This window comes from Oryx dammah, unplaced genomic scaffold (assembly GCF_014754425.2).
Source record: "Oryx dammah isolate SB20612 unplaced genomic scaffold, SCBI_Odam_1.1 HiC_scaffold_18, whole genome shotgun sequence".
Lineage (NCBI taxonomy): Eukaryota > Metazoa > Chordata > Mammalia > Artiodactyla > Bovidae > Oryx > Oryx dammah.
Genome location: NW_024070202.1, coordinates 103,956,177 through 103,969,071, shown reverse-complemented (window position 1 = coordinate 103,969,071; position 12,895 = coordinate 103,956,177). Strand labels below are relative to the sequence as shown.

The 12,895-nt window shown below is 43.3% G+C and overlaps 1 protein-coding gene across 3 annotated transcripts in view; it reads left to right on the top strand.

Annotated features, from left to right (window-relative positions):
- The window catches only part of DENND2A (DENN domain containing 2A), a 101,040-nt gene that overhangs the window by 38,219 nt on the left and 49,926 nt on the right, over positions 1–12,895 (top strand). The gene's annotated exons all lie outside the window — the stretch shown is intronic.

Here is a 12,895-nt window from a genome sequence, read left to right as displayed (position 1 = left end):
ATGAAATCATGCTGTATACCAGCCATATTTTACTGAAGATATCATTGAGATATTTCCATGTTGCCACCTTTTTCTTTTCAACTTCCTTTTTTAACTGCCATTTTTATTTACATCATGTGGCTAAACCGTATTTTAGTTAACCATTTCCCTGCTGATTTACACTTTGGTTGTCTCCAGTTTACAAATAATGCTGTGATGAGCAGAATATAGCATTAGAGAAGACTCTAGAGCCGGAGAACTTACTAACTCTGCTACATGCTAGCTGTATGACTTTGGACAAGCTACTGAATTTGTCTGAGCCTCATTTTACTTATCTGTAAAATGGAGATAATTACAGTAACTACTTCATAGCTTTGTTGTGAAGATTGGACCAATAGATATTTGTAAACATAAGTTAAAACCAAGTCTGGCATATAGTGAATGATTAATAAATATTAGCTGTTATTTTTTTCTGGCTGTATTCTGTTTAATTAATCAGGGTATGTATTTCTTTTCTAGGACCAAACAGTTGTAAATATTTTAACCTCATAATCTGTTTTACTACCTAGTAGAGCTTAACAAAAATTTCTTATTGTTGCTAATAATTAATCAGTGGATCCTTTTGGACATTCTACATATTCTATCATGTAAGATACACACAAGTGATCATTTGGTCTCCTTTTTAATAATTATAAAGCTCTTATTTCCTGATTATTCTCCTTATTCAAAAATGTCTTGAATATTCTTAGATGTATTTTTCTAAGTATTCTATATATCACTGTGAAATTTCACACATAGTAATATGTCAGCTTTTAATTGGGATTCCATCCATTTGCTAAGTATATGGCATTTTATCTTTTTGTTGCCATTGTTAATGGAATCTTTTTTTTTCTCATTATATGATCTTTGTATTTAAGAAAACTATTTTTATATATTACTCAGGACTTCCCTGGTGGCTCAGACGGTAAAGCATCTGTCTACAATGCAGGAGACCCGGGTTCGATCCCTGGGTTGGGAAGATCCCCTGGAGAAGGAAATGGCAATCCACTCCAGTACTATTGCCTGGAAAATCCCAAGGACAGAGGAGCCTGGTGGGCTGTAGTCCATGGGGTTGCAAAGAGTTGGACACGACTGAGTGACTTCACTTTCATTTAAAAGAGAGCTTAAAGAATTTTTTAATGTTTCTAATTATCAGTTGTTTCTCGTGGACTTTCCATGTATATAATAATATTGTTTGCAAAGAATTATCATTTTAAGTTTTTTCTTTTTGATTCATATCTCCAAATTTTCTCTTATACTCAATTGCACTAGTACATTCCTAACAGTGTGAAATAACGGTGCTGATAGCGCTGGGCGGCCTTGCTGCGCCCTGGCTTTAAAGGTAATTCTTCTGGTGTTCTGCTTTCAAGCACTCCTGCTGGATTTACATTTTCATCCTATCAAGGTAGTGTCCACTGGTAATCCTTTTTTTTTTTAAACTAAGAGTTTTAAAAATTAGGATTGGGATTTGTCAAATTACTTTTCAGAAACTTTATATGATCATATGGTTCTCCTTCTTTGACCTATTAATGCTAATATTCTATTTAAGATTTTTGTATAAGTATTCTGTAAATGGGACTAGTCTATACTTGGATTTTATTGTACTAACTTTACCAGCTTTGGTATTAGTGTCTTGTGATGTCTATAAAAGAATTTGATGGCTTCCCAGGTGGCTCAGGGGTAAAGAATCCGCCTGCCAGTGCAGGAGGCATAAGAGACATGGACTTGGTGCCTGGGTCAGGAAGACCCCCTGGAGGAGGGCATGGCAGCCCACTCCAGTATTCTTGCCTGGAGCATCCCATGGACAGGGGAGCCTGGCGGGCTACAGTCCATGGGGTCACAAAAAGTCGGACATGACTGAGCATCCAGGAGGAGAAGAATAAAAGAATTCATAGGCTTCCTTCTTTATGTGCTGAGAAAGTCTGACTCCATCTCTAATTCTAAATTCTTTCCCAAACCAGCGCCAACCTGAGAGCCCTGGGTGCTCTCGTGACTTTTCTGCCTCTGTCCCCCATGCTTCTCCAGAGAAGCCCTTCTGTGCCCTTTCTGGGCTATTCCTCCAAAGACGGCCTCTTTCCCAGGGGCAGGTTCGTTCTGGGAAATTGAAGTCTTTGAACTGTGTCCTCTGTGGGTAGACAGATCAACCTGGTGAACAGTTATTCCCATTATCTTTTCTCTCTTAGCTACCATCTGCTCTTTTCAGTCCTCTAGCATTTTCTCTAAAACCAGCTAAAGTTACTTCGTTTCAGTCCAAAGATGAAATTTTTTTTTGGCCAATTTGGATATGGTTGCATCAGCTGTGTTTAAAGAACTTTTGGCTTTGGAGTTCTCGTTTTGTTTGAAATTGTACAATGGAGGTGATGAGGGCAAGATGTTCGCTTTCTACTCTTAAAAAACAAAATATGCTCTTTATTGTGGTCCTGTCGCTTAAAAAAAAAGAAAAGAAAAGGCTTAACTCTGAATTTGGCAGACTTACTGTCCTCTCTGAGGCAGGAAAGCCAAGCCAAGTTGAAGAAAGAAATGATTAAGGATTTTGAGGTTATGAGGGTTTAGAATTACACGGCCAGGCTGTGCACTGCCGAGAATGTATCCAGCTTATTTTCATACGCCGATTAGTCCACCTCAGCAAGAGCCAAACCAATGGATTCCGATTCTGGGTTTGAGAAAATGTCTTTTTCTTTTTCTTCTCTTTCTCTCTTCCTATTTTTCCTTCTCTTTTTTTTCCCCTCTTTTCTCTCCTTTCCCTCCTTCCCCTTCTCTCTTCTTTCTTCATTTCTCCAAAGCCCCAGGAAATTAAATGCAAGGACTTACGCCTTCAATCCTAAAATGGAACACGAGAAACCCTCACATGTCAGGAAATTCCAAAGATAAGGTTCCTACAGCAGCATTAACTTGGTTATGTATGTTTTATGGCATACGTTTAATAACATTGGCAGGAATGCCTTGAGGCTGACGTTTAACAAGAAAAGTTATTATTTTTTAAGTGTAAGCAGCATCCCGAATTCACATGTGTCTGTATCCCCAAAATGTTTTAATTTGAATTCAGATTTTTAAATTTTATTTTAATTTGATCACATGACAGAGTTTTTGGATCTTTTTGAAACCGAATAGCCATGATGACCAAAATTTCAACTTTTCAACCGATTATCTTGGCATCACATAGATTCAGCCTTTCCTTGGGGCTTTAGTGTAAGACTTTGAGAACTTTTTGAGGACATGAAACCTCGGTCATTAAATGGCTGCCAAATCATATGGTACTGTTATCGATTCTATAATTTCCATCTCCTCTAGGACTGATGGGGACCCCCTCAGCAGTCCAGCTGGGCAGCCACCCTCAGCTATCATGTGTTTAGTCTCTCATGTACCAGCCACGCTGTGGTCTGTTCCTGTCATTATGAGTCTGTCATGAGGCAACCTCCCATGCCTAAAAACAATATTTTAAAATCTTCAAAGGGGCAAATTGTTTGATGCATTTGAGATCTAGAGCAAAAGTTACTCTGAAAACATCTGAGAAGCTTGACTTTGCAAATTCATTTAAAAATTTCAATAGCAGTTGCATTGGAAGACAAAAAGATGAGAGTAGAGAGAGTGGTCATTATTCTTCATTAGAACAGTTATTGTCATGTTTTACTTCTCATGAGAAGGTGGAAATGATGGATATTAGACACAATAGTGGCTAAGGATAGTTTTTCTTTTTTTTTATGATTCAAGATAGTTTTATTACATCAAGCTACAGATTTCCAATCAAGCAAATATTGGAATATGTCATTTAGTGTTTCTCATCTGACTAGTCCCATCTCTTTAGCTATATCTTTTTAAAAGTGTCATATTTTTTTTCTGTAAGCTTAAAATACTTTTAACATATTTTTGCAGAAAATAGCATACAATTTGTGTTAATCTTTCAAAGGTAGACTTTTGCATTTATATAAAAAGCAAGAGACATAGAAGGTCTGTAATTTGAGCAAAGTTATATATAAAATTGATAACAAAGCTAAAATGAAAAGTAGTTCTCTTTGAAACTCTAGCATTTGTTAATTATCAAAGTGAGGGCAATGAATCAACCTTTTCACTTCAGGAAGAAAGCTACAGTCCTGCATCCTCCACAGTCTGCAAGACAGTTTTTACTTCTTTTTGAAGAGTTTAGACATTCCATGATGACTGACAACATTCTAGGAAAACATTCTCCTATGAAATAGTTACATTTTTCTGTTTGACCCAGCTTCAATGTTACTTTGACATTAATAACCATCTCTTTCAGAGAAAGGATCTCTGAAGAGCTTTTCTAAGTAATTTTGAGGACCATCATAAACTGAACTAGCTGTATTTTTCCCCTTCCTTTTTTAGGGGGATATACTGAACATGCATCAAAATGTGCAGGGTAATTCAGTTCGTACTCTCTTTTACAGTGCTTCCTTCTAGGCTTCATTATCTTTAGTATGTCATATATTAGCTTTGAATTTGATAAGGATGGTCAAAATAGATCATCTTTGTTCATAAACTTTTTATTTTCCAAAATCCTCCCCATCCTAAAAGTATTAGGAAAATCTTCTAATATGGTGTACCCCATTGAGGATGTCTGTATCTGAATATCATTTTTTTTGGTCAATGTCCTTAAAGCAATATGAATTTGTACTGAACAATTCAATACCTAATAAGGCCCTGGTGGAGTAAAAGATGATTTTTTTTAACTCCAAAGAGGAGTAAAATTAGCTTAATGTTGTTTTATTTATTGGTTTGAAAATCCTTTGAAGAGGTAATAAGGAGACAGAAGGAGTGGTGCCCAGACTAACTTTGACGGTGTCATTCAGCTTGTTCATTTTAGATCAACTACCAATATCCAAGTCTTGTTTGTACAACGCTATTAAAATCCTCTCCAGACTCTAGCTGTTTGTGACACCAATGATTGCTTCCAATTTTTTTTTAGGTGAACAGTTTTACTGGTTGCATATCAAAGGCAGATTGTTTCTCCTATAGCCACAGTAGGGTTGCGTGTCTGTGTGTGTGCTCAGTTGTGCCTGACCCTTTGTGACTCCACGAACTGCAGCCCGTGAGGCTCCTCCGCCCATGGTATTTCCCAGGCAAGAATACTAGAGCGGGTTGCCTTTTTCTTCTCCATGGATAGTTTTTCTTCTTACATTTCTAGTTTGGATCCAGGATAAAGATAAGCGGAAACCCAACATGTGTAGTCATAGCGCGGGATGGAGGAGCTACCCAGTAATAGAGTGAGAGCTTAGAGCTGAAATCAGCGTACTCTTGCTTAGCCCCCTACTCAGATCACCGGGTGACAGGCTGGCACCTGGGACCCTTTGCTACAATGCTTGCTGCAACGCTTGCACAGCTCAACCCAGTGCTGCAATGCTTGCTCCTCAACAACAAAATACTGCACTGTTGGGGCAAATTCTAAACAAAAGGTCCAAAGAGACCAAAAAATGCAACTACCACTTCTGAAGAACGGGGAGCAAAAGTAGGGGACTGTGCATGTCTTCGGCACACAATATCACCTAAGGGATGGGCAAAACACCTAAGTCACCCCTCTGGCCCAACCCCTAGACACCACCCTCCCCTCACATCGTATAAGGAACCGGCTCACCTCCCCCAGTGAGCAAGCAAGGGGACCTGCTGTTTGTTCTCGCTCCGGCTGCTGCAGAGTTGCCTGAACAAAGTGTTGCCTGAATTGCTTGTTTGGTCCCTGATCAGTTTCTGTTGGTGAAGGAGGCCAGGAACCCTGGTTGGTAGCAGTGGTATGAATGCCCTCCCCAAGAAGAAGAGCTGTACCTGGTCACCGGGCATGGAGGGAAAGTGAAGTCGCTCAGTCGTGTCCGACTCTTTGCGACCCCATGGACTGGGGCCTGCCAGGCTCCTCTGTCTATGGAATTTTCCAGGCTAGAGTACTGGAGTGGGTTACCATCTCCTTCTCCAGGGGATCTTCCCGACCCAAGGATTGAACGCAGGTCTCCCATATTGCAGGCAGACGCTTTACCATCTGAGCCACCGGGGATGCCCACTGGCATGGAGGGAAGCAGGGTCTGTGGCAGCTGGGGGCGGGGGGTGAGGGGTTCAGAGCACGGCATTCCTGGTTTCAAGCTCGTGTTTTAGGTAGGTGCTGGGTCTCAGGCCATCCAAGCAGATTTAAATACAACCAAAAATAATTCTGGGTGCAAAAGGTGTTCAAAAAATCAGCTCTCAGAATACAGATAAAAATTTTTTTACCCTTAAATAGGGGTGAATTGTAAGCAGTAAAGGTGGCCATTAAAACCAACTTTTAAAATATTCACTCACTTATTGAGCCAACGAATATCTGCTATATACCTATGCAGCGCTGGGTCTTCCCTGGTGGTTCAGACGGTAAAGCATCTGCTTGCAATGCAGGAGACCCGGGTTCGATCCCTGAGTCGGGAAGATCCCCTGGAGAAGGAAATGGCAACCCACTGCAGTACTCTTGCCTGGAAAATTCCATGGACGGAGGAGCCTGGCAGGCCCCAGTCCATGGGGTCGCAAAGAGTCGGACACGACTGAGCGACTTCACTTTCTTTCTTTCTTCTTTCTGTGCAGTGTTAGGTTATAGCAAGGAACACGGTAGGCTGAGACCCCGCCCTCATGAAACTTACAAGCTGGTGATGGAGCTACACGCCTAGTTTGTTATTCACCACCCTCGGCGCTGTGAGGAAGCCGATGGTGCTGTGGGAATGTTCAGCGGGGCAACTAGCCTGTCGTGGAAACAGGGCCGGCTTGGGTACAAGGGCCTCAGGTCCCCAGGCACAGGGGTGGGCTGCGGGATTAGGGATGCCTTTTGAGTGAACAAACAAGCAAAGACCCTGGCACAAGAAGGGCTTGAGCCCACTGGAGGACGTGAAAGGCAAGGGTTGGGCCAGAGGGATAGGAAGGGTGTGAGCTGAGACCCTGGGGCCTCGAGAGTCAGCTCTGAAAAAGCACTGTAGCCCAGGCAAGGGTTGGGCCTGTTACTGAAGAGGAACGGGAAGCATTTGAAGGTTTTTAAGAAGGGGGGAGACACAGTCCGATTTGTGTTTTTTAAGAGCTTGCCCCTCCACTCCACAGCAGCGTGGAGACTGGCAGGGGCACCAGGGGACAGGGTGGGAGGAAGATCACACACCTGGGGTCACCCTGCAGTGTAACTGCAGAGGGGACTGAAAGAAGCCGGTGGGTCCCAGGGATACTGTGTAGGTAGAAGTCTGGTTAATTGGCTCCATGTGGGCAGTAATGGAGAAGAACCTGCACAGGACGTCCAGGTTTAAGGCATAAACACTTGGATGGATGGTGACAGCCTTTGCAGTTCCTTTTGAGCTTCCCCTGCGTCATCTGCCTGTTTATTTTACTTTTGGCTGCACTGGGTTCTCACTGTTGTGTGGGCTTTCTTCTGGTTGCAGTACATGGGCTCCCCATTGCAGTGGTTTCTCTTGTCGCAGAGCACTGGCTCCAGAGCACAGGCTCAATAGTTGTGGCTCCTGGGCTCTAGAGCATGGGCTTAACTGCCCTGAGGCATGCGGAATCTTCCTGAACCAGGGAGCAGAGCCATGTTCCCTGCCTTGGCAGGCAGATTCTTAACACTGAACTGTCAGGGAAGTACCCACATGTCATATAAATGGAGACATGGGATGAGCTCTCACATTAGTATTTCATTTACAAAAATACGAAAAAATCACAAATGACGTCCAAAATACTACTTGAAATTGCAGGGATTTGGGGTTTGGTAGTTTGGTTTTGGCCACACGACATTGCATGTAGGATCTTAGTTCCCCAACCAGGTATCGAACCCAGGTCCCCCACAGTGTGTGGAGTCCTAACCATTGGACCACCAGGGAAGTCCCAGGGACTTCTTACCTTTGTGTCACCAGCTGTGAGTTCAATTCCAGTCTTTAGGAAGGTGCTTATGAAACATTCCCTGGTGGCTCAGACAGTAAAGCACCTGCCAGAAATGCGGGAGACCTGGGTTTGATCCCTGGGTCGGGAAGATCCCCTGGAGAAGGAAATGGCAACCCACTCCAGTACTCTTGCCTGGAAAATTCCATGGATGGAGGAACCTGGTGGGCATCACAAAGAGTCGGACACGACTGAGCAACTTCACTTTCTTTTCTTTCTTATGAAACGTGCAGCTGGATGTGGAACAAACACGGAAGTGTGTAAATGAGAAAGAAGCCAATCCAGGTGTGGTCACCATTAGCCTTTCAAAATCTCCTTTCAAAGTTAATACGTAAATCAAGGTATGAAAACCTTTTGCTGAGTTAAAAAATATTTTCATAGAAAAGACTCAGCTAAGTGATAGGATGATTAATCAGTGAGCCTCAGAACAACCGGGGTGCAGTCCCAAGGAGCATTTCTGCAGATGCTAGAAATAGTGCTGAGGCGGAACCAGCCACCTAATAAAGCTATGATGTTGGTGAAAATATGTCACCAACACAGGACAACGAGATTGGAATTTTCTTTTCCCACTGCCTCTGGAAGCTGGGCATGTAAAGATTTCTGGTTTCTTCTTGATCATGTATGGACAGTAGTTTCATGTTGCTTTAAAGTTTGTCTTTCAGGCTTCCTGTATAAGAATTAGCCACCTGAAAAGCAACATTTTAATACAGAAATGGAACTTCTTTTGAAGAAATCCTGTGATGAATTCTTTTGCATAGTAGAGTTTTGCACTGTGATTAATCGTCCTCTAGTCAGCTTTTTTTTTTTTTAATGGGAAGTTTGTAACATTTTAAAAGTGGGCTTTTCAATACTATTTAGACTGGTGTTACCTTTTATGTGTTGGTAATCAAATGCAAAATACAGCTGATACCTTGTATTATCATCTTATTCTTGAAAATATGGAAAGATCATAAATAACATTCAAATTATAGCTTGAAATCCCAGAGTGTCTGACAGCAGCTACTTGGATTACAGGCTAATCCCATCCTAACAAACCCCAACAGATGATCCCGATTCTTGTGTCACATATGCTTGAAGTAAGGGAGCCGTCCACTGGGACTTGGAGAGCCTTTAGCATACAGACATCTTTATTGTTAGGGCATTTATTATTAAAACATTTAAACTACTCAGATATCATTTCATAAATGTGTACATGCTCAGTCACTCATTTGTGTCCAATTCTTTGCAACTCCATGGGCTGTAGCCCGCCAGGCTCTTCTGTCCATGGGGTTCTCTAGGCAAGAATACTGGAGTGGGTTGCCATGGCCTCCTCCAGGGAATCTTCCCAACCCAGGAATCAAACCAGCATCTCCTGTGTCTCCTGCATTGGCAGGCGGATTCTTGACCACTATGTCACCTGGGAAGCCCCCTATTTCATAAATATTTTATAATAATTTTCTTATTTTAAGATTTGACCTATACAAATATTGCTTCATCGATACCTCAAATGAGGTGTGAGGTGTTTAACAGCAGGCAATGATAGAGCTCTCTACAGGGCAAAGCAAGGCCCAGCTGCAGCCCCTTTCTGCAATCAAAGAAAAGACCTAGCTTAGGCAGGGTCATGCTGGAATCCCAGGCAGTCAAGGCTTTACCTGTGGCAGTGACCACCACCCTGTCCCTCTGCTGCTGGGAGTAGAGCTTCCTGCCGCTGTGGCAGAAACCGCTCAGCTCCCAGGGAAGTGCCCCTGACCTGTGTGCCCTGTGAGGGTTCCTAGCATCTCTTCATCATATAGTTTAGTTGCGTTATGGAAAATAGAGGGAGATAGAGGGCTTACCTGGGCAGGGCTCAGTAATGCATAATAGCATTTTATGTAGGAATTAATTTGAAAATTCCCTGGTGGTCCAGTGGTTAGGACTCCGAGCTCTCCCTGCCTAGGGCCCAGGTTTAGTCCCTGGTTGGGGAACTGTGATCCCACAAGTTGTGAGGCCAATAAATAAACAAATTTTTTTAAATTAGTTCAGATTCCACACAAAAACCTTTGGAAACTCCACCTGTTTTAATTTGGGGCCTGTGACTGCAGCTCTCCTCCTGCCTTGCCTTACTCCAACCGGATTTCCCGGGCTTTCCTGCTATAACTGGGAACAGTTTACCTTAGGTCTCTGGACCTGTTTTTCATGCATAACGTGTGTAATAACAGTAATCCATCACAGGGTTATTATAAAGTTTGAATGTGCTGATCCAAGATAGGCACTCGGTCAGCTCTCAGTAAGTATTGAATGAATGATTCTGAACAGCGTGCCTTTTCCCTACCATGTAGTGTACGTGCTGAGGACTCTAGCTGATGTAAAATTTGGTTGGCCCAGCAGGGGAAACCCAGGAGTTCTGGCCCCTCTTAGCCAGTTACTTGACCGTGCTCTGGGCCACACCTCCAGCCCCAGTCCACCTGCTGACTACTGCCAGCCTGGGCTAACAGCACCTGGACTAGGAAGTGTTCAGGGTGGGTTCACAGCACAGCCCATTCCCATCTTAGAGAAACAGCTCAGACCTGCTTCCCCTCCCCCAGCCCCTTCTAGCAGAGCTCTGAAGCTCAGTCCTTCCTCTCCTCGTTGGACACCTCAAGGGGAAAAAGAAGGGGCTCGTGGGTCAGTATCCCCTCCTCTGGGGCATGACCTTCTGTTCCTAAGCCCCAGAACCCCAGATGACAGTTTGAGCCTCCCGGCCTGACTTAAGGCCATAGAAATCCAGCCTAGAAGCCTGTCTTTGTGTTCCTAAGTGCCGAGTTCAAGTATTAAGGAATGAAGGTGGGGTGGAGATAAGGGGCGATGAATTCAGATGTGCAGATATTAAAAGTATAGGGCCTAGGCAACTCCCTGGTTATCCAGTGGTTAGGAGTGCACTTTCACTGCTGGGGCCTGAGTTCAATCCCTGGTCAGGGAGCTCAGATCCTGCAAGCTGCACAGCCAACCAATCAATCAATAGTATAGACCCTAAAGAGGAGAAGCCTTGGGAAATTCTTACACCCAGAAAGAGGAAGAGGCAGAGAGCTGCCAGTGCAGGCCAGGAAGAGTGGTCTGACAGGACGTGTGGAATTAGGGCCGCCTTGCATCCGCCTTGCATAGGTCCTCCAGAGGTGTGCCCCATCCTTTGCTGAACAATGCGAACAACACTTTTGTAAAATATAGTAAGAAAGGATTATAAGAGGTATGAAATGAAAAAATCTCATCAGTATACAAACCTCAGTTTGTTTGTTTGTTTGTTTGTAAGTCCATTCTTCAGATTGCTTGAAAAGTTTATAAACACTTACTGTCAATTTCTGTACTTAGCTTAGCAAAGACTGGTAAGAGCTGGCACCGCAGCCCTGACCCATGGGTCGCACTTCGAGCACTGCTGCCTTTCACTGTAGAGACCAAGTGGTGTCATGCAATGAAAGAAGCAGAGTGGTTAGGTTTTACCAGAAACTCACTCGTGACCTTTAGGAGGGATTTCAGAAAAAGGATGCATACAGACAGGTTGAGAGAGTAAAGGAAAGAAAAACCAGTGAACCATGGTAAACTAAGAAAATAACCTCTGCTTCTCCTCTCCCCCCAGTTAAAAGTATTGGCAAGGAAGGAAGGTGAGAAATAGCAGAACTGCAAGGGCCATTGCGTCAAAGGAAGGCTTTTTAAGACAGAGGAACCCCATGCATGTTTGGGCTTCCCAGGTGGCACAGTGGTAAAGAATCCACAGACTCAGGTTCAATCCCTGGGTCGGGAAGATCCCCTGGAAAAGGAAATAGCAACCCACTCCAGTATTCTTGCCTGGAAAGTTCCAATGACAGAAGAGCCTGGCAGGCTGCAGTCCACGGGATTGCAAAGAGTCAGACACAACAGAGCGACTGAGCGTCACAAGCGTGCTTAAAGAAAGAGAAAGAAGCTAGTGGAAAAGGAAACATTTTAAATGCAAGAAATCCCCAAAGCTTGGCAAGTAGGCAGATAGCCTCTGCCTGCTTCTGCCCTTCTGTTGCATGGCACTCTCCACCCTGCTCCTGCAGTCCAGCAAGCTGACTGTCTGTCTGCCATTCCCTGAAATGCACCGAGGTCTCTGTAACCTCAGGACTTTCTCACACGCCCATCCCTCTTTTGGGGACACTCTTTCCCCGACTAAGTTCTTTTTATTCTTTAAATCTCAGCTTCAGTGAGTGACTTTCTCATTGAGACCTCCCCTAATGCATCCCCCAACCTGAACTGAACCTTCCTCCATATCCTCCCAACCTGTACTTTTCTGTCATTGAACTTGTGTGTGAGCTGGTTGAACATCTGTGTTCCTCCTTAGAATGTAAGCTCTTCGAGGCAAGTACTCTGACTGTTTTAGTCCTTCTTTATCAAACCCTGAGCACAGTGCCTCCCTCAGTACATACAGCACTGGCTACATAAATAATTAGTAGCACCATAACAATAATAAAAATAGCTGGTGTGCTCAGTCACTCAGTTGGGTTCAACTCTTTGCAACCCCGAGGACTGCAGCCCGCCAGGCTCTTCTGACACTGGAACTTTCCAGGCAAGAATACTGGAGTGGGTTGCTAATTCCTACTGCAGGTATAATAATAGGTAACATTTTAGGTCTTAATCTTTTTGTTGGACTGTAGTTGATTTACAATGTTGTATTAGTTTCTGCTGTATAGCAAAGTGAATCAGCCATGCATATGACTATATCCACTTTCTTCTAGACTCCACTCCCATATGGATCATTACACTGCACTGAGTAGAGTTTCCTGAACAGTATGTTCTTAATTGGTTACCTTGTTTGTATATAGTAGTGTGGATATGTCAATCCCAGTCTCCCCAATTTATCCCCCCTCCCATGATAACTAACATTTGTTGCATGCTTATTAGGTGCCAAGGATTTTATAAACATTCTCTTTTCTATTTTTTGGACAGTCCTATCTACTGTCCTAATTACTATCTACAAATCAGAACACTAAGTTTCAGCTCAGGTAGTTTATCCAAGAAGGAAAAACTTGTGAATGAAGGATTCAGGATC